Below are 24247 nucleotides of genomic sequence, written 5' to 3' on the forward strand. Positions count from 1 at the left end.
ATGAACGATAATTTGGTCTCTTATCATCTCGTCAGACATATTTCCAAAATTGCAATGTACACTCAATATTCTTAAAGAAGTGAGGAAATCATCAAAAGACTCATTTTCCTCTTGTTTCCTTGTATAAAATTTGAATCTATTCAACGCTATATTGCTAGTAGGTTTGAATTTCTTTTCCATTCTCAATAAAGCTTCATTGTACACATTAGTTGCCTCTCTATTTTCACCAATAACAATTTCAGGTAAGGCTCTGAATATCCTCCGAGCCTAAACAATGCAGAAGAATACTTTTCTTTCTTTCTGAACCCATTCTGTCGCCATCAATAGCCTTCATATAATTAATAAATTCTTCCTTCCATCTTAACCAAGGTAGTGGAGGATCCCCTTTAGATTGTAAGAATTTCGCCGGAGGATCAAATTGCATTTTCTTTTATATATATATGTATTTTATACACTGAAAATAGTATAGTCACCTAGGTTTTGGCATCTATCAAAAGCTTACATATAAAGCTAAATTTAAAAAAAAACAAGAATTGATATGCTTCTGAGAACTTACTGTTCCTTTACCCCCTCTTTTTTTAAAATTTGTTTTGCAGCCTCTCTTCATCAAAAAAAAACCGAATTCCCACCAAGATCGGAGCTGTAATTATCCTCTCCGCGTACAACTTGTTGTTTTCGCAACCATGGTAACACACAATGGCCGCTCCACGTATCCCAGAATGCCTTGCTCTGTGTGGTTACGTACGTTGCCGTTCCAAGTGAAATCCGAGCAAGGCGATGGAGATTCGGTGCACGCGTTCCAGAATTACAAGTACGTTGCCAATCTTGCCAATCCGCGCATGCACAAGCTGTTTACTTTTGAAGCTCTACTTCTGCCAAAAGTTTAACGTTATCTCCTCATTCACGCTGCTTCCATGTAATTCCTTTTTATATTGGTCACTTCAAAATACGCAATGCTTCGCCGATCCGTGCTTATCCAGCGACACAAATGCTCTCCCAAACAGCGCTCGGCCAAGCGTGCTTATTTACATTTTCCCTTCGTTCCGTACCAAATCCTTTTAATCCAGTCATTTGTCACTCACGGTTACTGTGTTGAGATTGTATTCTCTGTTATTTATTCTTTTGAATAGCGCAACGGTTACTCAAGAGTGTCCCGGCGCTTTTAGGTAAGGGGAACAGATTTCAGAATAACACAACACAGCTAAAAGAGGTTAAAAGATAAACAAAAAGAAAGCAAAACTACTGGCAGACCTATTGGGAAAACAGCCAGGTTTTGAGACCTCTTCTAAAATCAAGGAGAGTAGACGCCCCCCGCAAAGGGAGCGGTAGTGCATTCCACATCTGTGGGGCCAACAGACTGAAAGAGCGGCCCCCAAGGCGAGCCCTCTTCACACGCGGAACAGCCGCCAAAAGTAGAGATTCTGACCTCAACGAGCGAGTCGGATGGTAAAAGGTCAATCTCTTTTGGAGATGTTTAGCTCCCACAGCATGGAGCGCTTTGTAGGCCAAGGTCAGAGCCTTAAAGGCAATCCGTTTGCGGATGGGTAGCCAGTGTAACGTCACCAACAACCCAGAGGCGCTGGCCCGTCTACCTAGGCCAAAGATGACCCTGGCCGCCGCGTTCTGTGCAACTTGAAGCCTTTGTAGCAGATACTCTGGCAGGCCCAGGTAAAGAATGTTGGCATAATCCAACCTGGAGCCTATCAGAGCCTGCACCGTCAGCCTCCTGTGCTCCTCGGACAAGAGAGGCAAGAACCTCCGCAGCATTTTTAACAGACCGAAGCAAGTGCCGGTTACCCCCAAGATCTGGGCTTTCATCGTCAGCCCCTTGTCCATCTTAACCCCCAAGTTTTTAGCCATGGGAGAAGAGCCGGACGGAGGGAACATGTCGATGGGCCACCAGGCCTGCCAGCTAGGCTCCGTATCGCACCCGAAGAAGAGTACCTCCGATTTGTCGGAATTGCACTTGAGGCTGTTCAGTTGGAACCATGCGAACACAGCCCCAAGGCAATTCTGGATACTCTCCCCGTCAAAGTCAGCCCCTCTCTCGCAAGAGAAGAGAAGCTGGGTGTCGTCGGCATACGACACGATCCGGGCACCAAATGACTCCGCCACCGCCGCCAAAGGGGTCATAAAGATGTTAAAAAGGGTCGGGCTCAATATAGAGCCCTGAGGGACCCCGACTCCCAGAGGCGGCATTACGGCGGTGTCAGATGATGTCCAGATCGTTTGCCGGCGGCCGGCCAAAAAGGAAGAAAACCATTTGAGCACCGTCCCCCGCAGACCAATCTCAAAGAGTCTTGCGAGCAGGCCCTCATGGGGGACGGTGTCGAAAGCCGCCGACAAGTCCAACAACACCAGCATGACTTTGCCCCCGGTATCCAACACCCCTTTAATGGTTTCAGAAACCTCAAGGAGCGCGGTCTCGGTGCTGCGATGTGAACGGAAGCCCGACTGGGAGTCATGTAAGATCTCATGGGACTCCAGAAAATTGGAGAGCACCGACTGAACGTGCTTCTCCAGAATTTTTACAAGAGCCGGCAGCAACGAAATTGGCCTGTAATTGGCTGGGGCATTCGGGTCAAGTCCCGGCTTTTTAAGCAACGGGATGACCATTGCCTGCTTCCATACTGGCGGCACCTCTCCCAGACTCAACGAGAGGTTGAGAAGAGGGTGCGCCAGCGGATTAACCACCTCCGCCAGTTTACCCAGGAGCTTAGCAGGGCAGGGGTCAAGCGGAGACCCAGATTTTAAATTGCCCATAAGCGCTAGAGAAGCTGAGGCTGGCAGAGATGGAAACTCAGCCAATAAGGCGCCCTGCGCAACTGGGGGAGGCGAGCCCGCCTCGGGCATCGGCAATGTAACCGGTTCACTCGATAGAAAGGAGTCCTGGATGAGTTTGATCTTGCCTGTAAAATCTTTCTCATTCGGAGACTTCTTCTACCTCTTTTTTTTTTTTTTTTTTTTTTTTAAATCCGAGATAGCAAATCCGTGGTTCTTGAACACGAATCTTCTGTGCTTCGGTAATGTTGAGATCGTGTTCCTGCCTTCGTCGCCACTTATAAAAAGTACGCTTTTTATATTGAGAAAATATAATTTATTAAGTAAGTTAAGCACAGCAACAAAAAGGTAGTTATCTTCTTAAGAGTCAGCGCAACTGACTCGAATCTTGCATACTTGCATGACTCACTTCCAGAACTAGAACATGGAACCTACAGTGACAAAAGATTCCTATACATAATGTTGAATACAACACATGCATTCTCCTTAATTTGTCCCATTGTGTACACAGTGCTATGTCATTGCTAACTTTGTATGTGCCTGATTGAATTGTCTATATTATTGTAATGTGCCCCATTTTCTGTCTGAAGTCGATGACTGTTAATAAAAAGAGTTAAAAAATAAATAAATACATGGACGTGCTAAAGGGGGCTTGTCTGTCCTGGTTTCAACTACAGATTTGGTGATTGTTAAAAACACGTTTGTAAATTCTCCCTTCTTTCAACTGGTTTTACTCAAAGCAAATTCGAGATATTCCATTGTTTTAATTAATTTTTATAATAATTTGTTTAACACTAAGAGCTACGAAGTGGTAAGGTCACTTGAGAAAGAATTAGATGCATTTATAAATAATATTGTTGGAGATTGGACCCTTATTTGGGTAGGCGATTTTAACATTGATCTCTGTGTACACTCACTTACCGATATCTGTGGGCATGTAGATCCTAATGGCAATAACCTGAGACACTTTCCCCATAATAATTATGGGGACAGTTTAAATATGATGTTATATAAATACAATATGGAAATAATTAACCAAAATGGGGGATCCTCGCTACCAACTTTCTGCAGGATTGGAGGATTCCTGAGCATTGATCATATTCTTATGTCTTGCAACAATGAGAGTCTATATAGTACATTAGCCATCGGTACAGTTTATTATAGTGATCATTTCCCACTTATTCTTACAATGGATTAGCCAACTCAGCAAAAGGATGTGTACCTGATGTCCACCTCAGTTGCAATCGCAAAAAATGGTATCAGGCTGGAATGGTCAGGAGTTAATGCCTCAGTATTTCTGGAGAAGCTGGTAAAAAGTAATTTAGATGATTTTAATGTTTGCACTGAACCTGAACCCGAACCAGATAAATTGATTTCAGCCTTCAGTCGGATCACCACAGCTATAGCTGGTAATTTGAAGAATGCAAATTCCAGCAAGCAAGATCGTCGTACGGGGTGGTTCGACCAACATTGCACTCAGGCAAATCATAAATTAAGAAGGGCTTTGCAAAAAATGCCAAGAGACAGAGAGGAAGTTAGGTTACTAAAGGTAGAATACAAACATGCTTTAGTTCAACACAGAAATGAGCTGAGGGGACAAATGTGGGCAGGCTTAAACCAGGCAGCATATACCAAAGATAGTAAGCTCTTCTGGAAAATTATAAATTCCCCGTTTTTATCAGATGGAACTGATCCAAAAGTTGAAGTCCTCGTCACCCCACTTACTTGGGTGGAACATTTTGAAGGAATTTATTTCTGTACGGATCACCCAGTAGTATTACTGAGTAACATAACTGCATGATATCAACTCCTTTACAAATCATCTCTGAAGATGAGGTTATCTTAGCCATTGGAAAATCCACTGCCCTGAAAGTAACGGGCACCGATGGGGTCCCAGTTGATGTGTTCAAGGATTTAATTGAATTATGGGCACCAGTTCTTACAAATGTTTTTAACGCTGTGGGCAGGGGGTTTATTCCCAAAACTTGGACCGATTCCATTATCGTTCCTATTTTTAAAAGGGGAGACTGGGGGACCCTGGTTGTTACTGCCAATATCCCTCTTGGACTCCTCTGCTAAGATTTTAGGGAGGGTCATTTTGAATATACTCGACGAGTGAATGAGTGAGAATTGTATCTTAATCGATGTACAATATGGTTTCAGGAAGGACATCAGGACTACGGAGCAATGTATAAATTTACATCTTATTGTGAGGAAATATACATTTGCAAAGCAGGGATTTATCTATCTTTGGTGTGCGAATCTTTTTACCGCCATTGGCTTGGTGAACCACACAACCTTATGGAAAACTTTGATTGATATGGGCGCTCCGATGGACATAGTGGTCCACCTATAACAAATGTATATATCAATGACCTCACGCATTAGATTTGGGTTGGGGGGAAAATGCACCACCAGGTTTAGGGTTAAAAGAGAGATTAGACAGGGATGTGTGATGGCCCCAACTCTTTTTTACTAATATGTAAACGAAATCGATAAAGAGTTCCAAGCTTTGGACACAGTTTTCCTCTAAAAGTGGATCCTGTGTCCCCCTGGTGCTCCTATATGCTGACAATGCGGTGATAATGTCTAGAACTGCAACTGGTCTCCAAAAACTGATCGATGGATTCATCACATTTATGGAGCAGAAAGACGTAAAACTGAATCTATCAAAGACTTATACTATGGTATGTGGAAGTAGCAGGCCTAAAAAGAAAATACACTCAGTCAGGGGTCACAAATTACTTGAAGTCGATTATCCTAAGCCCCAAGCCACTACTATTAACCCTCAAAATAACCCTTTCTAGACTCTTCCCTCCTCTACCCCTCCTTGCATCATCTCATACCTCTTTTACTATTCAGATCTCCCAAACAAGCCTTTCTAAACCCTTACCTCGGACTCTCCCCCCTCCACCTCCCATTTACTCATCCCAAACCCCATCCTACTGCTATGAACTCCCCAAAAAATAGAAACAAATTATTTTAGACCCTTCCCTCTTCTATCCCTCCACTATTCCTTATCAATCCAAGTAACAGACTAACATGTCCACCACTCAAATTAATTGCATATTTCCCTATACTAATTCCCACTAATCCTGTTTGGGTTCCGGAGTAGCCTGCTACTCACTGAAAAGCGCTTCAACATATCATCAGGGGTAGCAAGCGCTTTATAAATGCAAACCTTTTCCCCCTTTTCTATCCCTCCACTATCTTTCTCAATCCAAATAACAGACTAAAATATCCTCCACTCAAATTACTTTCATATTTCACTATACTAATTCACCACTAATCTTTTATGGGTTCCGGAGTAGTGTGCTACTTGCCGAAAAAGCCTTCGACGCCTCGTCAGGGGTAGTAAGCGCTATATAAATGCAATTATAATACAATGAAAAGTTGATTGGCCACCTGGAACTCTTTGGTACAATCAATGTAGAAAGACAACATTCTTTTTGGGTCCGGTCCGTCGAATCTCGCTTCATTCAACGGAAGGGGAAGCAGAGCAAAGAACGTAGGCAAAGTGAAAGGTCTGACTCACAGGAAAAGGTGTCATCACTTTCGGGTGGGAAGAGGCACATGTTCTCAGCACCTGTTTGGTTGGGAAGAAAGAGGTGTAAGGAGTGTTTCCAGCTCAAGTATCCTTCCTGGCCGATGTAATGGCAGTAAAGATCTGCAGTTTTTCAGGTTAATAAGTGATGAGGGCAATTGTGGAAAAGCACGAAGACAAACGCATAAGGAAGGTTAAATCAAGGTTCAGGTCCCACTGGGGCACAACAGATTTTGAAGGGAACATATGCTGCAATCCCTTAAGAAAACGAGTCCAAACCAGTGACTTGAACAGAGAGGGCTGATCCGGCAATGGCAGGAATGTTGATATGGCTGAAAGGTACCCTTTAGCAGTGCACAGAGCAAAGCCTTGCCAGGCTACAGACAGAAAACACAACAAAACTTCAAATAAGGGTGCAGAGAGGGGATCAACCTGTTTGAATGCACACCAAGCCACAAATGTATCCCAACCGCAGGTGTGTATCTCCATGGTTGAGGGATACCTGGCTGCCTGAATGGCATCACAGACTTCAGGAGGGAGGTCAAAACTGTCAAATGTTGCTGCTCAATCTCCATGTATGAAGGCAGAGTATGCGCAGGTTCAGATGCAGGACCCTACAATGCTGCAACAATAGATCTTCTCGAAGCGGCATCCTGACTGTAGGACCTATGCTCATGCTCAGGAGTTCTGGATGCCATACACTCCGTGCCCAATCAGGAGACACAATAAGTTGTGCCCACTCATTCCTGATTTTCTTGAGGGCTCTGGACAGGAGTGGTATTGGCGGAAAGGCGAACAGGAGGACTGAACTCCACCCTAGGCGAAAACAGATTCTGAGCAAGAGACGCTTTGGAAACTCCAGCGTGCAGAAGTGCTGACATTCCACATTCTCGGTGGTGGCAAACAAATCTAACCAAGGTTCTCCCCAATCTCTGAAAAGACCTTGCACCACATCCACCTCTGGAGATGCCAATCGTGATCCGCTGGTATTCAGAGAGCCCGCTAGATGTTCAACCACAAGGGAAATGCCCTGACATTCCATCCATGTCCAGATATGCAGGGCCTCTTAATACAGGGTCCATGACACCACCCCACCCTGCTTGTTGCAATTCCATATGGCGGTGGTGTTGTCAGTGAACACCCGAACTAGTCTTCCATTGATGGAAGGAAGAAACACTTTCAATGCCAGTCAGATCGCTTTAAACTTCAGCAAGTTGATGTGGAGCTGAAACTCTGCCAGAGACCAGAGTCCTCTGATCACCTCTCTCAAATGGCCACCCCAGACCAAGAGTGATGGATCTGTCACTGTAGTCAGCTCTGGTTGGGGAAGGGAGAGGGGTCTGCCACTAACCCAATCACAATCTGTCAGCCACTACTGTAGGTCTTCTGCAGTTAACTCTGATATCTGGACCAGGTTAGAGAGATTCACCTAATGAAACACCCACTGGAACTTCAGAGCCTTAATATTACAGCAGACAAGTGTTAACAGCAAGGTGCATGAAGGAAGCTTCAGAGTCAGTCTTACCGAAACTTGAAACTGCACTGTATCCAGAACCACTCCAATGAAAGGGAGCTTCTGAGAGGGAGTCAGGTGTGACATTGGTATATTAATAGTGAACCTTACCGTATGCAGGAAGTCTGCCTTAGTGTGGCGGTCGGAGACAACAGTTGTCGAGGCAGGGGAAGACTGGAACCCATGACCTTTACAGGTGCACAACAAACACACCACCACACTGGTGAACAACCGAAGGGCGCTGGTAAAGCCAAAAGAACCCACCATGAACTGCAGGTAGCGCCTGTGGGCAGGCAGGACGGGAATATGGAAATAGGAGTTCTGCAAGTCTAGTGCAACCATTTAGTCTCCAGGATCTAGGGCAGACAGAACCTGAGCTGACGTGAAAATCTTAAATTTCTCCTTTTTCATGTAGAAACTCATGTGAGGTAACATGTTCATTTCCCACACTCAATGGCATCCTTGACATGCAATTGGCTTGTACTTTCTCCAACCAGCAACATACTCTACATCTTATTGATACTTTTGTAAGCAAGATGCAAACCTAACTAACCTGACTGAAATTCTGTCAACACTGCCACTTGTAAAACCCTCAACAATGGTTTGCAATCTGTGCTTAGCGTAAAATACACTCCCCACAAATATGTACGGAAATACTTGCCGCCCCATGTGGCTGCTACATCTTCTCACTGAGTAACAGTGTAGTTACGCTCTGTCTGATTCAACGACCTTAATGCAAATGCCACGGGTTTGTGTACCCCATCTTTACATTGTGACAACACAGCTACTAATCTATGAGCACTGGCATGAACATTTAGAATGCTTACTCCTCTGTGATCAAATGGAAATAAAATATTTGAGATGGCGATCTCCAATTTGATATTCTCAAATGCCTTCTCTTGTCTCTCACTCCATGCAAGAGCTCTCCCTTTCCTCAATAACTCCCTCAACGCTTTTGTCTTTTAAGCAAAATTGTTGACAAATTTGGCATAATACCCTATTAACCACATGAAAGAGCACAACTGATCTTCAGTCAGGAACCAGTGCTAATCTAATGGCTAGGATAAGGCCTTATTTGGGCTACACACCCAATTCTTAAACCAATTCTTATACGAAGTACTTAATTTCTTTCACAAAAAATTCAAATGCAAAACTCTTTTTGCAGTGTTAAACCTGCTCCCCTCTATGTCTCCAACACCTTAACTAGAAAAACGTTGTGTTCCTCCTCTGTGGATCCAAAAACAAAAATGTTGTCCTGAAAAAATACGAACATTAGGCACTTCTTTTAATAATCTACTCATCATGTGCTGGAAGACGCTAGAAGCTGATGCCAAACCAATAGAAAGCCTGGAAAAATGGAATACCCCCTACATGGCAATAAAAGCTGTTGGATTCTTAGATTTGGGGTGAAGGTTAATCTGATTATGTGCTGACTTCAGATCTAACCTAGTAAAGCATTTGGCATTATTGAGCAACAACACATTTCCTATATACTAAGTAGCACTCTTCGACTTCCCCGCAGCCGACGGGTCCTTTACAGCCCTGTCAAAAAAGTATGCATTGGCTCTGACTTGAAATGTTGAGTTCTGGCCAAATGAGTAGTCTGGTTTCACCGACTGGACCCCATATCGGAGTTGGGTAAGATGATGAGGTCAGCATTGCTGCGGGGCATCGGAGGTGTCAGGAGGGACGCCACTGGAACAGGCTTCAGGGAAGGTCGTGGCCTCATGATAGGAGCCATTTCGGATCAAGTACTGGATCTAGGAAGTCCGACTGGCGCCGAGGGCGGACCCGACTTCGACTTCTTTGATTTCTTGGACATTTTGTGGGACTTACCTAATGAGGTGTGATGATGAGCGCCTGGAACGACTACACGAACAGGCCCGGGACCATCCTAGCGACTGGATTCTTGAGTGTTGTGTAGTCGTCAGGCGACTTCGAGCTTCAAGGAGCTCCCTCAGCGCCTTGGGGTTCATGTCGCAGCAGTCCTCACATATCTTGGAGTCGTGGTCCAGTGCCAAGCACCACAGGCAAATCAGATGTCTGTGACAGAATCCACTGTAAGATAAGCCTTCAAAAAAGATTCTCGACAAAACATCAAAAATGTCAGTCATAAAATGACTGGAGTTAGCTCTCTCCAGATCTGCGTGGACTAGCAAGGAAAGAAAAGAACTGATATCGGCACACTGGGGTGGCACCTATGTAGGCACTGCGCACGTCACGTCGGGTGCGGGAGACGCCTAGTCAAACAACACCACCTACTGGTGTACAGAGGTACTGCTCAAAAGGTTTCCTGGTCCAGTCACACGCCTGGGATTATTCTAAGGTAAGGAACCTGAGGCTAGAATTCTCTATCAGATGTTTGTTCTTATAAGGCCTTTGGGGGCTCAATTAAACAAGGAAATAAAAAATTAAAGGAGAAGCCCTGTAAAGAAAACCAACATGCGGGTAAACTGAATTCCACCAACTAAGGCTTTAGCACCAGGACTATCTTAAAGTGCCCCCACCAGAAAATGTGCATGTTTTCTGAGGGGCTACACTGATAAATAGCCACTGGTACCATGTATTGCCTCTCAGTATAAAGATAATGAAATACTTCCTTTTGTCTGCGGTAATAGATCTTGCTGGTATCATGCACCCCTGAAAACCTCTCCAACATGAACCACAGAAAATAGGTCTGGAGATAATATGTCCAAACTACTGGACAGACCTTAGTGAGAACCTTCATCTTTATGTTTAACAATGAGAAAGGCCTTGAGAAGGAACATTTGTGGATCCTCTCCTTTTCTTTGTTATAGGTTCCAACATTGTAGCTGATCCTTTCACTCTTTTGAGAGGCTTGTTAAGGGTTCTACTTGCCTGGGTGCCAAAATATTAATTAACTCCTTGTATAATTTTGCCCTGTAGTTGCCCCTCCTGCAGCTTTCCTCTCTGTCATAACATTTATCTCTTTCTGGATGATACTGGTACCTCCTAGTTCACAACATCAATAAGGGAGTTAACAATCTCACTTTCCTACTTGCTAACAGAACTTGATCACTTTCAGAGAGCAATAGGGCACAAAATCAACTCTGAAACTTTTAATACAAAAATAACACTACAAGACATAGCAAGTGTAGTCCCCGCAATACAATATTAATAGGCTCTGAAGCAATGAGGAAACATATATATATATATACACACACATAACATTTGTCTCTTATCATGGCTAGAATAGAAGCAGTTAAAATGAAAATCTGACCAAGTGGGGCCTATCGCTTTCTAACTCCAGTCCTACGCCCCAAGAGGTATTTAGAGGGACCTCAGAATGCTATAGCACCTGTCACTGGGGAAATCGTGAACAGTCTATGAAAAAAATGTATATTACCCTAATGTTGAGAGGGGTAGAGGTAGTATATTCATTTTAATAAGAGCTACATAATTGTCAGAGGAAGGGCCTTCCATTGGGATAACACATTTCACATCTTATTAAAAGTAGGGATAAAATTGAGCAAGAACAGATCATCCAGATGGGAAGTAACAAATATAACCAAATATCTTATAGAATGGGACCTTGGGTGTTGTCCTTGCATCGAGAGAGGTATGACAGCTGGGGCGCAATTAAAAAGTAGAGCCTCTGACTTTGCATGATTTATTTTCTAACCCCCAAATAGCTGTAAATTCACTTATTTTGACTAGAGTGCGCCGGACATTATCTTCTTCAGCTGCCAGATATAAGGCCATGTCGTCGGCAAACAGCTTCAATTTAGCGTAGCCAGGGGCTGGGGGTAAGATAGAGCAATCCTGCCTTATTGCACAGGCTAAAGGTTCCAAAAATAAGGAAAAAAGTGTTGGAGAAAGGGGGCAGCCTTGCAGCGTCCCCCGACTAATAGAGATATTGCCGGCCTTATTGCCATTCATAATTATGGACGCCTGAGCGCCTAAATCCAAATTTCTCACTGCTAGACAGAATTCAGAGGGAACCGAATGTTTTTTCTTAAAATAGCAAATAGTACATTCCACTGAACTCTATTGAACGCCTTCTCTGCGTCCAACATTATAATGACTGCTTTTATTTATTGGTGTTAAAATAATCAATTGATTGACATAGATAATGTGTATTAGTAGCTAAAACTTTGCCTGGGACGAACCCATTCTGGTCCCTGTGTACAAGAGAAATAGACACTTGAGATAAGCGATTCGCCAGAATCTTTGAAAGGATTTTGTATTCATTATTAAGTCTGCTTATCAGTCGATAAGAACTGACCTCCTCTTCTGATTTACCTTTTTGATTTTACTACTTCAGCTTGTGTAAACGAGACCGGGACCGTTTCGACTTTCAAGATTTCATTAAATAATAATTTTAAAAAAGAGTTAAGCTGCGGTAGGAAAAGCTTGTAAAATTCTATGGGGAACCCATCGTACCTACATACTTTAGCAGAGGGTGAAAACATCACGCATTGATTTATTTTTTCTGCTGTGATCTCCGTGATTAAGCTATCTTTTTTCTCCTGCGGTAATGAGGGACAATTAATTCCATTAAGCCAGGCAGCCGCATCCTCTGTTGAGGTGTTATGAGGATCAGAATAAAGCTCCCGGTAATGTTCCAGAAAGATGGCAGAAATTTCCTGGGGGTGAGATGTAGATTTTCCAGTAACTGGGTCTTTTATCTTTTTGATAGTATTCTTATTAACCCTACGTTTTGCTGACCATGCAAGCTATTTGCCTATGTGTTCATTCTCTTCATACCTTTTCTGTAGGACAGCGCGATGTGCTCGGATTTCCTTGGAGACAAAGAAATCTTGTAAATTATATTTTATTTGAGGGTACTGCTAGACATTTAGCCATGAAAGTCGAAAATTGTTTTTCTAGTTGACTTTTCTTCAGTCTCTTTTTTCCTTTTGTATGCTTTATAATCAATTACTTCCCCTCGAAAAAATGCCTTAAGAGCACCCCAGACTGCCAAAATCGGAGCTGTGTCTTTATTGTGTTTCAAAAAATCCTCTAACATCAAGCGCATGCCAGCCACCCATTCCTTATCCACTAGGAGAGATTAGTCCAATTACCATCTAAACTCAATTCGAGCTTGAGTTTGAATTTGAAATTGGACCGAAATTAACACGTGGTCAGAAAATGGATTTTCAATAATCTCAGATTAAGTACTTAAAAGAGCATGTGAGATTAGAAATAAGTCAATTTGTGAAGATGAGCAATATCTCTTTGAATGGCAAGTGAACTTCATATCTCAGGGGAATTCAACACGCTAACAATCAACCAACCTAAAGTCCTGAATCAACTCCTGAAAAACCCTGCTGGATTTCGGTTTTGTCTGGGTTTTCTGGGGTCGAGAAGAATCAATGGTTGGATCAATTAACAGGTTGAACTCCCCCTCAAAAAACAAATATGGCAAAATCATATAGAGACTGAAGTGTCTCTGACGAGTCTTCTATTGGGCCATATAAGCTAATAAAATTGAATAGTTGGTTACAGATGTCCATCTGTAAACAAAGCCATCTCTCACTATTATCCCTTTTGGCCATTATAATATCCCCCTGTACCTTTTCACTAACTAATATGGCTACTGCCCTAATGGCCACGCTTGCGGAAGCATAATATTCATGTTGAATGAAGGAAGGGGTTTTATCCCTTGGCATGCCCTCCTTGTAACGAGTCTCCAGTAAGAAAATTATATCGGCTTGGAAGGACTTAAACCAAGCCAACATTGAGCGACGTTTCAATCTATTATTAAAGCCATTTACATTACAGGATATCATCTTTAATGGTCTAGCAGCCATTTAAGAATAGGAATAAGAAAAAAGATTATCTTGATCCCTTGCATCTCTATAAAAAAATCAGCTAAATTATTATTTTTCACCCCGTGCCCTGTGAGCCCACCCCCCCTCACCTCCCCTACCCTTCTTGAGTCCTTCCTCCCCACACCCATGAATAGCCTCAATATCGGAGCCTGCCCAGTCTGAGGCTCCCGAGGTGTCTCCCCCCCCCCCCCCGGTCCCCCAAGTGACCCTGACACCCTCCCACCTACCCCCATGTGACCCCACCCTCCTCCCTTCAATATAATAGAGAATAATGATATCTCACTGGGTCATTTTTTAACCTTTCAGATTACTGAATGGTATACTGCGAAGAGTATGGGAAACTGATGAGTCTGAAAACTAGACTCCTGCATATTACAGCTATTATGGACACTAAGGTAGAGGAAGAATACAGTATCAGTGTTATACAGAGCTTTCTTCAACTCGACCAAGTGCGTACTAAAGGGACTGCAGGGAAAATAGTAACTGACCTGGGCAAGGAAACAAACTAGTCGGACTAGAGCTCTATAAAGTTATAGTTGCTCCTAAGGTATCTAGAAATGCAGACTTTAAACTTACCTAGTGTAACACTGTTCATATGACATACCCACTCTCCGATAGATAAACAAATGTCACCTGGGGGTAACCTCATCATGTCCCAGATGCAAAGTACAGGAAGATAAGCTCTATCATGGGTTTTGGAATTTGCCAACCCTATTAGAATATGGACAGGGAATCACATACTCTGGCAGATTTAACTGAAAGGAACATTCCATGGCAACCAAAGGTACGTCTGCTGAGCTTGCTGTCCCCCTCGAGGAAACAAGCATTCCATATATTTAGCACTGTTAATCCTCTGTAATGCAGAAGACAGGAACATCTTGTCCTCTGCATTTCAACAGAAAATCATTCTGGTGCTTGAAAAAAAAGATTTTCTCTGTAAAAAACATATGTAAGAACACAAGGGAAGATCTTCCCTTGCGTCCTGAAATGATATAATATTTTTGGCCACGGTGACAAGCAGCATGTTTATGTCAAAGTGACAAAAATGAAAGCAGACAGTGCCATTAGGCTTTCTATTTCATCAGAGGTCGGGAAGCATAACTCTGCCCCCGAGTACCAATCAACATGGTAAAGGTACCGCTCGAAGAGGGGCAATTTACAGCAGTATCTGCAAGGTGATCACCATGGGACTGCAATCACAAGCAAAAGGGATAATACGGCCATTCTCGTACCTTAAGGGATTTTAACCCCAACCTAGCTCCAGGGTGGGCATAAACATCACCAGACACCAGGGTTAAAAAAAAGAAGGGTTGAGGGCGGGCCTCCCTGGCATCAGTTCAAAACCCCACCCCATAAAGACCCCACCACTCTGCCATACTCCTGGGTGGAGGATTGGGACATTTTACCCCAGTCTACTCACCCCACACTCTGGGAGCATGGAAGCAAATGCACCACACAACAGGGAAGGAAGGTTACAGGAAGAAGGGTAGGCAAGGCCCACCCAGGCAACAAACTATGTTACCACCCTGGAAATGGTAGAACAGTCTTTCTCCACAACAGGAGAGGCGATTGGGGAGGTATAGTGCAATCTGCCCACAGAGTGGAGGGAGGAGGGTGGAGATGGCCCACTACACCTTGGAAAAACGGTCAGAAAACTAAAGGAGGGGAATCTGGGGGGGACGAGAGTGGGCCTACCAGGCACTGGGCCATGTCCCACCCCATAATTGCTCCAGCAGTTTGTCTGACACCTATTGGCCAGAATGGGGGGGGAAATGAAGGAAAAAAGGGGTTGGTGCACCCCACATCTACATCAGAACAGTCCCAACACCTTTTCTAGCCTCCCAGATATGGGGAAAGATTGGAAATTGCTTACCCCAAATTTGCCCTGACAAGTGAGGCAGAAAGCTCACTAGACACCAAAGAAAAATGGTCAGACAAAGGTTGGGGGTGGCTCCCTAGACATCGGGCAGTACCCACACCTTCGAATGGGCACAATAGCTTTTCTGCCCCAGCCTGAAATGCACATTGACATGGAGACATTTTCTCTGTTGTGTGCACTATCAGGCTTGGAGCATGGCTGTGTGGGGTGAAGTTGTATTCCCCAAAATCCCCTTACTCAACAGCCCTCTTAATACTCTAACACTGGAACCGAAACCCAAATCGCAACTCACTAATTTGGAACTCTGGCAGTGGGACAATATCTTCCTAGACAACACATTTATGACACTGGCCTAATTCAAATCTAAAAGAACGTAATTCACTTGACATCATGTAGTATTTCTGATTGCAAGAAGTGGTTAAGGCATGGTGCCCTTCATTTCAGTTGAAACTTCAAATATTTCAAAAAATGAAACAAGAGGTATAAATCCACACTACTGGAAATTGGTATCCCATATATACATCATGTTGACCTGGCCCTTCCGCAGGGTCAACACAAACCCTTGCCTTCCTTTGCTGAACACATTTTTGTTGGCTTTCAGGACTCTGTGCACTTTTCCCCTGCTGACCAGTGATAAAGTGCTAGTGCTCTACCTATTAAATATGGTAAAAGTTGCCTGCACCTGATTGGTACGTTTAATTAACTTATATCTCCCTAGCAAATGGTACTACATGTACCCAGGATCTGTAGATTAAATGCTACTAGTGGGTTGCAGCACTCATTATGCCACCCACTACAGTAGCCTTTTAAATCTGGCAAACTAAATCTTTAGCCAGGCCTAACTCTTCCTTTTTAATATTTACAAAGCCCCCTAAGGGTGGCACTAAAGGCTCAATGGGCAGGTTACATGGTGTTTAGAAAGTATCACATGTGGGTTTAAGTTTTACATGTCCTAAAGTTGCTTTTACTGTTGTAAGGCTATCTCTTCTATAGACACTGGGATTCCTTATTACAATTAATTTGTGCTAACTTCTGTTTGGGACCAGATAGAGGTATGCTGCTCACACTCAAATGAATTGCAATTTAAAATCCTCCTTAATGGTAAAGTCAGATTTCATGTTACTATTCTGAAAATGCCACTTATAGAAAGTAAAAATGTGCCTTTCTGCCAGTGTCCTGTGCCACATGACGGATTGGCTTGCTACTGTGGATTACGTATTCCTTCCATACATGGGAAAAATTAAGGCCTGTGGGTGAGGGGAGTGGGTTTTCCTACCAGGATGGCTATGCCTTGCCCCGATTACAATTTAAAAAGATCCTACTCGCAGCACACACAAAGGAACCTTTGTTACTCTAGATAGTTTGCAGCCAAACTCAGAGGGAGAAAGAAGAACTGTCCAGAACCAGTTTAGAGTGAAGGCCAGGGGATTATCCATAGAGCATCCGGTGTAAATGTAGCATTTTCAGGGCCTTTCATCAGAACACTCCTGGACCTGTGGAAGATTAAAAAGAAGGAATGCCCTGCAGTCTGAGAAAGAGGGGCTGCCCTGCTATCTGAAAAAAGATGATTGGACCTGCTTGCCTTGAACCCAGGCTATCCAGAATGACTCCAAATGTCTGTTGGCCGACCTCCTGTGTTAACTACAGGAAAAAGAAAGCATCCAGAGGGCTCCCTGCAACTGCCCAGGTGAACAGCCACCAAATGCACCTGCTTGAACCCTGGTGCTGGCCTCTGCTAGAGTGAATCCCGATTCCCAAGAGGAGTCTCCCAGGTCCTAAACCATTGGCTGGTAGTAGTGTGAACTCCTCCTGAAGAGAAGGTGAAGATACAGAAGTTTTGGGCTCCTCACCATCGCAATGTGACCACTTGGTGGTGAGAATCAACCGCCCACGACGGCCACCAATGTGAAGCTGCAGCAGGACCTGCTCTTCGTACAGACAGCGATTGTCTGCAACAATCAGCAAGGTAAGACCGGCAATTCATGCTGACAGCAAAAGCCCACAAAGATCACCAACATGAAGATCAAGCGACGACCAGCTCTTTCCACTACAGAAAGAAACAACCATATGGAGCGCTCGACCTGCTCCTCATGCCGCCAGTCTCCTACTTGGGTCCCCGCCAATGCAAATGGCACACTTTGTGTTGGGGTTGAGTATTTAACTTTTCAGCTGGCCTAGCCTGGTCCATGTATCCGACCCATGCTCCATCATGGTTGGCCTGAATATGTCAGTTTCTCTGGTGTAGTGTGAGCAGATAACCACGAGTGGTGTTTTGTGCTTCTTATCGCTATTTTCACCTAAAACTTTGAAAACTCATATCTCCAGGTCTACTGATTTGATTTTTGTCATTAAAGTGTAATGTTATATATTAAAATGTACTTTTTTGTTCTAAATCGGATTTTTATTGTCTGGTGCTTTCACTTTATTGTTTGAGTGCTGCATAAATACTTTACATATTGCCTCTAGGTTAAGTATGACTGCTTTGTGCCAAGCTACTAGAGGGTTAAGCACAGCTTAATTTAGTGGCTTTTGTCTTTCACTCTGACATGGCTTGTGTTTATTATTTGAATAGGGCTTCCACCCCTCATCTAATAACCCAATTTCTTACACAAGATTTCCATGGGGTGGAGGCGGGGGATCTTAAAGTCAGGAAGAGTTTGGACAATGATCTGTTAGCACCGCTGATCGAGAAGCACCCGAAAAAGGACATATCGCTAAACAGCAAACACAGACTGATTCATGCTAAACTGATTAAAAGATTTTATTTGACAACTTTGGGTATTAGGAACCTTAATGTTACCCTGATGCTGATTTTTTGCAACTGAATGGAATTATTTGTCCATACAGAAATGTTGTCAGGAAATATTCTCTGAGCTCTCAACTATGATTGGGAGAGAGGTGCGCCCTTCTCGCGGCAGGCCTTGTTGCAATATGTGCAGGACATCATGGTTGCCATTGTGCAGATTCACCGCTATTGTAGTGGTAGTGGTCAACAGAAGACTAGGCGTGAGCTGTGGGAGGGGCCCGTCACCAACCCGATATACTGTGATAAAACAGTTATGTTGATTTGTATACCGCACTAATCACCCGAGAAGGATACGGAGGGGGGATTATATATATTTTGGGTTTTGTAGAGTCCACATTCTCATTCAAAGGAAGAGTGGCAGAAGGGAAAATGTATGCTTCAAAAGGTGGCCCCACCATTCTGGGTTGGATACAACAATATGACTTACAGATTATCCTTGATCTTCGATCGAGTGTTGATTATACAAGGAGAGGAGGTTCTAGAAGTAATACTGGACAAACTGATGTTTACAAGGAACAAGTGGAAACATTAAAGGGTTCTGTGCATGAAATAAAGCTTAATGAAGGTGCTAGGTTACAAAGGCATAATTGGTCCACGGTGAAGTGAATGAAATTTTGGTGGATATGCAGAAAGATGGAATCGTAGAAGCTGTGGAGGCATGTGAGTTGCTTTTCTTCGTGGTGATCACAAAACAAGGGGATGGTCGCTTGAGATTTTGTGCTAATTTGAGGCCCCTCAACCAATGTATTGTGATGGGCAGTTTTCCCCTCCCAAGTACATCGGAAATGGTGTTCTTGCTCAATAATGCCAAATACTATACTAGATTAGAATTGAAGTTGGCATATCTTCAGATTAAACTTCACCCCAGATCTAGAAATCCGAAAGATTTTATCACCATGGAAGGGGTATTCTAGTTTACCAGGCTTTCCTTCAGTTTGACTTCAGTGTCTAGCGTCTTCCAGCGCATGAGGAGTAGATTATTTAAAGATCCGTCTAATGTTCGTTTTTTTCAGGACAACATTCTTGCTTTTGGTTCCACAGAGGAGGAACACACCTGTTATCTAGTTAAGATGTTGAAGACATAGAGGGGAGCATGATTAACACTGTGAAAAGAGAAATGTCAACTGTTTGTGAAAGTGATTGAATACTTGGGTTACACCATTTAAGAACTAGGTGCTTAACCCAAAGAAGACCTTGCCAAAGCCAATAGTTTAGCCCTGGATCCTCAGGGACAAGATCAATTGCGCTCTTTCACGGAATTAATAGAGTATTACACCAACTCTGTCAACAATTTTACTGAAAAGACTGAAGCATTGAGGGAGTTATTGGAGAAATAGAAAGAGCTTCCATTGGGTGAGAGAGAAGAGAAGGCATGTGAGAGTATCAAATTGGAGATCGCCAACTCAAATATTTGATCCCAGGGGGTAAGCATTCTAACTGTTGAATCCAGTGCTCATGGATTAGTAGCTGTGCTATCACACTGTAAAGATGGAATACACAAACCTGTGGCATTTGCATCAAGGTTGTTGAGTCAGATAGAATGTAACTACGCTGTTATTGAGTGAGAATCTGTAGTAGCTGCATGAGGCGCAGAGTATTTCCATACATTTTTCTGGGGAGTTTATTTGACGCTAAGCACAGATTATAAACCTTTGTTGGTGGTTTTGCAACTTGAGGGTGTTGACAGAGTTTCAGTCAGGTTAGCCAGATTTGCATCTCGCTTGCAAGTGTATCGATATGATGTAGAGTATGTTGTTGGTTGGAGAAATGTACAAGGCAATTGCATGTCAAGGATGATTATAAACCTTTGTTGGGGGTTTTGCAGCTTGAGGGTGTTGACAGAGTTTCAGTCAGGTTAGCCAGATTTGCATCTCGCTTGCAAGTGTATCGATATGATGTAGAGTATGTTGTTGGTTGGAGAAATGTACAAGGCAATTGCATGTCAAGGATGATTATAAACCTTTGTCGGGGGTTTTGCAACTTGAGGGTGTTGACAGAGTTTCAGTCAGGTTAGCCAGATTTGCATCTCGCTTGCAAGTGTATCGATATGATGTAGAGTATGTTGCTGGTTGGAGAACTGTACAAGGCAATTGTATGTCAAGGATGCCGTTGAGTATGGGTAATCAATATGAAACATCACAGGAGTGCTGTGAGATAGTGCGTGTTGAGGTGAGTGTTGAAGCTGTGATGGGAGGAGATTACGAGGGTTCTCACGAGAATAGTGGAAGAGAGTGGTACAAGCAGATATGGTATTCCACGATTTAATGAGATGTTTCTGGGATGTTTGAAAATAGAAGTAGACACTAGTGTACCAAGTTACAAGGAGAGTTAAGCTTGGGCGCAACCAATTCTTTGGTCATGAGAACAGAGAGATATATAACTCCAGAAGGGGTAAGGAAAAGGTTGATTATGCTAGTGCATGAAGGTCATCTCGGACAGCCTCTTACTGAAAGACTATTGAAGGTGAACATTTGGTGGCCAGGTGTGATTAGTGATGTGAAGGAATGGCTGTAAGAGTGTGCCTTGATTAGAGAGAGTGAGAAGTGGTTGAAAGTTGGTGTTGAAGGAATGGGCCTGATTAAGAGTGTGCCCATGATGAACGTTTGTGTGGATTTTCCTGGCCTCATGGATTATGGGTGAATTCTAATGGTTTGAGGTAGTGTTGTGTGATGTTTTTCATGGTGGGTGACCGTTGAGTTTTTAAAAAACAGAACTACTGAGAGTGTTGTTAAAGTGTTTGCTAGGGTATTCATAGGAGAAGGTTGTCCTAAGATCATTATAATGGATAATGGCACCGAGCTCAAGTCCACGACTAAGCAGAGTTTCTTAAAAAACATGGAATTAAGCATGTTTGCACATCTTTGTTTAATCCCCAATGTAATGGCCTAGTAAAATGAGGGGGGAAGCTGCCAAAACCTACCGGAGACACGCCAGTCCTGTCATTGCTGCCACCGCCACCGCCAAGAGTCCTGGGCTGTTCTTTCCGCGCCAGCAAGTAGCATCTCCCGCGTCGCCGCCCCGGGACTCCAACTCCCGGCAGCCTCAGCGGCGGCGCGCGGCTCTGACGCGGCGCCAGCGCCAGGAGGCGCCTACAAATTGCCCAGAGGCCGGCGGAGTGGGGGGGAAGCTGCCAAAACCTACCGGAGACACGCCAGTCCTGTCATTGCTGCCACCGCCAAGAGTCCTGGGCTGTTCTTTCCGCGCCAGCAAGTAGCATCTCCCGCGTCGCCGCCCCGGGACTCCAACTCCCGGCAGCCTCAGCGGCGGCGCGCGGCTCTGACGTGGCGCCAGCGCCAAGAGGCGCCTACAAATTGCCCAGAGGCCGGCGGAGTGGGGGGGAAGCTGCCAAAACCTACCGGAGACACGCCAGTCCTGTCATTGCTGCCACCGCCACCGCCAAGAGTCCTGGGCTGTTCTTTCCGCGCCAGCAAGTAGCATCTCCCGCGTCGCCGCCCCGGGACTCCAACTCCCGGCAGCCTCAGCGGCGGCGCGCGGCTCTGACGTGGCGCCAGCGCCAAGAGGCGCCTACAAATTGCCCAGAGGCCGGCGGAGTGGGGGGGAAGCTGCCAAAACCTACCGGAGACACGCCAGTCCTGTCATTGCTGCCACCGCCACCGCCAAGAGTCCTGGGCTGTTCTTTCCGCGCCAGCAAGTAGCATCTCCCGCGTCGCCGCCCCGGGACTCCAACTCCCGGCAGCCTCAGCGGCGGCGCGCGGCTCTGACGCGGCGCCAGCGCCAAGAGGCGCCTACAAATTGCCCAGAGGCCGGCGGAGTGGGGGGGAAGCTGCCAAAACCTACCGGAGACACGCCAGTCCTGTCATTGCTGCCACCGCCAAGAGTCCTGGGCTGTTCTTTCCGCGCCAGCAAGTAGCATCTCCCGCGTCGCCGCCCCAGGACTCCAACTCCCGGCAGCCTCAGCGGCGGCGCGCAGCTCTGACGCGGCGCCAGCGCCAGGAGGCGCCTACAAATTGCCCAGAGGCCGGCGGAGTGGGGGGGAAGCTGCCAAAACCTACCGGAGACACGCCAGTCCTGTCATTGCTGCCACCGCCAAGAGTCCTGGGCTGTTCTTTCCGCGCCAGCAAGTAGCATCTCCCGCGTCGCCGCCCCGGGACTCCAACTCCCGGCAGCCTCAGCGGCGGCGCGCGGCTCTGACGCGGCGCCAGCGCCAGGAGGCGCCTACAAATTGCCCAGAGGCCCGCTTCGCGGGACGCGCCGGGCGAAGCCCGGGCAAAGGGCGGGCCGTCTGTGGCCGTCCGGGGCAGGAGGAGGCAGGGCAGGGCCACAGGACTATCGTCGTGGACATCCAAGGTAGTGAAACCTGGACCATGGCCTGTATTCAGTAACGTATGCAGTTATTTTTCGTGTATTACTGAGTGAACTACAATTGTTGGTCGTGTTCAAATAAGGGGGACTTCTGATCATCTGGTAACCGGCTAATTTACTGAGGAACCATTGATTAGTTAATCGGTGTTTCTGCCGTTCTTACTATGTCCAAACTGAGGTCCTCCAAAACGGTCACTACTAAGGACTCAAGGACATTGGATAACTATCTTGTCAAAGTAGTTAGCAAAATTAACAATGACAGGAGATTATCATTAAGTAGGGTTAGTCCAGAAACATCTCCAATAAGGCAGTGTTTATCCCCCTCACCAACGCCATATAGTGCCCTGACTACATCTAATAACGAGAATGATCTAAACACTGATGTACTTGTGGTAGAGCAGGATTGTTGTTCCGAACCTAGTCAAGCACAGGATCGGACACCAACACCAAGGTCCTCTCCAATTCAATCTCCCACTAGGAGAGCGGTGCGTACCTGCAGGAAGGGGCCTGTTAAGAAAGTGGGGGGCTGGAAGCCTAAAAAAACTGGCCCAATAACCACCAATAGAGGTAATATTACTGAGCCTACTAATAGTATAGAGGGTACGAGCCTGCACTCAAGTCAAATTGATATTTTGGTTAAAATGCTTGAGTCTAAATTGGAACTATTGATTAGTCCCCTGGTGGCTAAGGTAGAATCAGTGCTTCTTAGGTTTACTAGATTAGAAGGCCTTGTAGAATCTTGTTTGACTCGGTCCACTGTTTCTTCGGGCCCTCATCTAGATTCAACAGGCCTCATGGATAATCGCCTAGCGGGCTCAGCTATACACCCCATAGTCAGTAACAGGGTGGAGAGCATGGGGGCTATTGCTCAGACTCCACTAACTGTAACTGTGCCGAATGCCCCATCCGCGTTTATATCGTCAGCAGGTGCACATAATACATCTAGTCTACCACAATTAACACAAAGGAGTACTCGGGACACTATAAGAGGGGCAGTCACTGCTGGAAGAGGTAATTCCAAGAGCCATAACTTTATTAATCTCCCGCCAGAGTGTGCACCATATACTGTGGTTTTAACAAATGTCCCAGAGGTTGACCCTTGTATGAATGGTCCTGGGTTAGAAACATACCATGCTCTTAAAAACAAGACGCTTGCTTGGTTGAATAAGAATTGTGGATTCCCATGTGCCCTTGCTAACGACATTTTATTTACCCGCAGAGTCAGTTGGGTTGGAAATGGCCCTAAAAATCTAGGAGGTGACTGTATTATCATAAATTTTAGACATCCGCAACATGTGGCAACAGTTCTCCTCAGAGCTGCCAATTTGCCAGCCCCAGAAAATGCGGTTTGTGTTAGACCTCTTGGCTTTTTCTATAATCATGTGGTTAATACCCAATGTCGTCCATTACATGTGCAAGGGCATCCTTTATATGAGAACGGAAGAGGGATGGTTGCTCGTACCCAGAATGTCTCTGTGAATATGTCCCGGTCTCAAGTCAGTGGGGAATTAAATCGTGTTCAGCTGATTAATGGGGAGATTATTAACACCCTACCTCTTCACAATCGGTATGCTGCCTTATCTACCTTGGAGGAAAATGATTGACT

At 44.9% G+C, this 24247-nt stretch overlaps 1 protein-coding gene across 3 annotated transcripts in view; it reads right to left on the reverse strand.

Annotated features, from left to right (window-relative positions):
• Positions 1-24247, reverse strand: part of SPIDR (scaffold protein involved in DNA repair) — a 2139604-nt gene that overhangs the window by 2049431 nt on the left and 65926 nt on the right. The window lies entirely within an intron of this gene.

This window comes from Triturus cristatus, chromosome 5_1 (genome assembly GCF_964204655.1).
Source record: "Triturus cristatus chromosome 5_1, aTriCri1.1, whole genome shotgun sequence".
NCBI classification, from domain to species: domain Eukaryota; kingdom Metazoa; phylum Chordata; class Amphibia; order Caudata; family Salamandridae; genus Triturus; species Triturus cristatus.